The sequence below is a fragment of the Schistocerca serialis genome, unplaced genomic scaffold (genome assembly GCF_023864345.2).
Source record: "Schistocerca serialis cubense isolate TAMUIC-IGC-003099 unplaced genomic scaffold, iqSchSeri2.2 HiC_scaffold_1153, whole genome shotgun sequence".
NCBI classification, from domain to species: domain Eukaryota; kingdom Metazoa; phylum Arthropoda; class Insecta; order Orthoptera; family Acrididae; genus Schistocerca; species Schistocerca serialis.
This window is the reverse complement of record NW_026047352.1, coordinates 65,001-67,500: the sequence shown is the minus strand read 5'-3', so window position 1 is coordinate 67,500 and position 2,500 is coordinate 65,001.

Below are 2,500 nucleotides of genomic sequence, written 5' to 3'. Positions count from 1 at the left end.
CCATCCAGGGCGTCCGTTCCTCCCACACGTCTGAATGGCGTACCACACTGCAATCCAGCTCCTAAAGGGAGACGACACGTAGCTGCGTCCACAATATTTGGACTGTATGGTCCGCCGTTGCTAGGCGCAGTCGTCGTACGGTCACACATGTGCCACGATGTATCATTCAGTACATACGGACCAATGTGCAGCACAGTTTGTGGGTTTTGCGTACATCCGCGGACAGGTGACAGGCCGTACCACAACGTAGGCTGAGTACGTCGGCATGCGAAGGGCATTGAACATGCAAACTTCTCAACGACCAGCTTGCGAAGGCAGGGGGGAAGGGGGGGGGCATGTACGTCCTGCTGCTATCCACATTACAGTGTATAGCAGGAGCATGTGGAAAGTCAGCAACACTTGCAAGGTGTTTAACATGACGCGATACACAGGGGACCGGGCAGTGCGAATAGCGAACTATATTGCGAGGGTTGCGGTTAGGCAACACTACACTAATTTAACGAGTTGCATAACAATTACAGAGCAGGTTCAGCGACAACGTGCGTCAGGTTAAGGCGCAATATAGGTTAGGTTGAGGCGCAATATGGGTTACGTTAAGGCACAAATTAGGTTACGTTAAGGCACAAATTAGGTTACGTTAAGGCACAAATTGGGTTACGTTAAGGCACAAATTGGGTTACGTTAAGGCACAAATTGGGTTACGTTAAGGCACAACATGGGTTACGTTAAGGCACAACATGGGTTACGTTAAGGCACAACATGGGTTACGTTAAGGCACAACATGGGTTACGTTAAGGCACAACATGGGTTACGTTAAGGCACAACATGGGTTACGTTAAGGCACAACATGGGTTACGTTAAGGCACAACATGGGTTACGTTAAGGCACAACATGGGTTACGTTAAGGCACAACATGGGTTACGTTAAGGCACAACATGGGTTACGTTAAGGCACAACATGGGTTAGGTTAAGGCACAACATGGGTTAGGTTAAGGCACAACATGGGTTAGGTTAAGGCACAACATGGGTTAGGTTAAGGCACAACGTAAGTTAGGTTAAGGCACAACGTAAGTTAGGTTAAGGCACAACGTAAGTTAGGTTAAGGCACAACGTAGGTTAGGTTAAGGCACAACGTAGGTTAGGTTAAGGCACAACGTAGGTTAGGTTAAGGCACAACGTAGGTTAGGTTAAGGCACAACGTAGGTTAGGTTAAGGCACAACGTAGGTTAGGTTAAGGCACAACGTAGGTTAGGTTAAGGCACAACGTAGGTTAGGTTAAGGCACAACGTAGGTTAGGTTAAGGCACAACGTAGGTTAGGTTAAGGCACAACGTAGGTTAGGTTAAGGCACAACGTAGGTTAGGTTAAGGCACAACGTAGGTTAGGTTAAGGCACAACGTAGGTTAGGTTAAGGCACAACGTAGGTTAGGTTAAGGCACAACGTAGGTTAGGTTAAGGCACAACGTAGGTTAGGTTAAGGCACAACGTAGGTTAGGTTAAGGCACAACGTAGGTTAGGTTAAGGCACAACGTAGGTTAGGTTAAGGCACAACGTAGGTTAGGTTAAGGCACAACGTAGGTTAGGTTAAGGCACAACGTAGGTTAGGTTAAGGCACAACGTAGGTTAGGTTAAGGCACAACGTAGGTTAGGTTAAGGCACAACGTAGGTTAGGTTAAGGCACAACGTAGGTTAGGTTAAGGCACAACGTAGGTTAGGTTAAGGCACAACGTAGGTTAGGTTAAGGCACAACGTAGGTTAGGTTAAGGCACAACGTAGGTTAGGTTAAGGCACAACGTAGGTTAGGTTAAGGCACAACGTAGGTTAGGTTAAGGCACAACGTAGGTTAGGTTAAGGTACAACATAGGTTAGGTTAAGGTACAACATAGGTTAGGTTAAGGTACAACGTAGGTTAGGTTAAGGCGCAATGTCGGTTAGGTTAAGGTACGATATAGCTTAGGTTAAGGTACACATTGTTGTAGGGAAAGGTGTATTTGGGGGGGGGGGCGGCGGCAGGTTCGTTGATAGTGATTATCGTAAGTGCATGCCTGCGGGATCATCCGATTTGTCACGTCAGGATGCACTTGTGGCTCATGACAGGCGGCGCTCCGATTCCAAGGTTGTGGCAGATCTGTGTCTTTCATTCCTGCCATTGTTTGTGTACTGTGACAGGAGGCAGTATGGTGATGTTGGGTGCACCCCTGTGTAGGACATGTGTGGGTGTTCGTGGCTTAGCTGAGCAATGGCGGATGTCGGAAGGGTGGGATATTCTGTTTTCTGGGTGGACCTCCCGGTCTGGTTATGATAGTGTGGATTGTGTAATGTGGCGGAGAGGATGCACCGGATGTTCTTCCATGCTGGTGGTTAGATATTGTGTGTGTGCCTGTTAGAGGCAGAGAGTAGTGTGTGATAGTGTCTGGCTGACGTGTGGTTCTCATTGTGTGCAGAGTCTTTCAGCATGTATAGGGACGGTTGTATATATTATCTGTATTCTGATGGCTCTG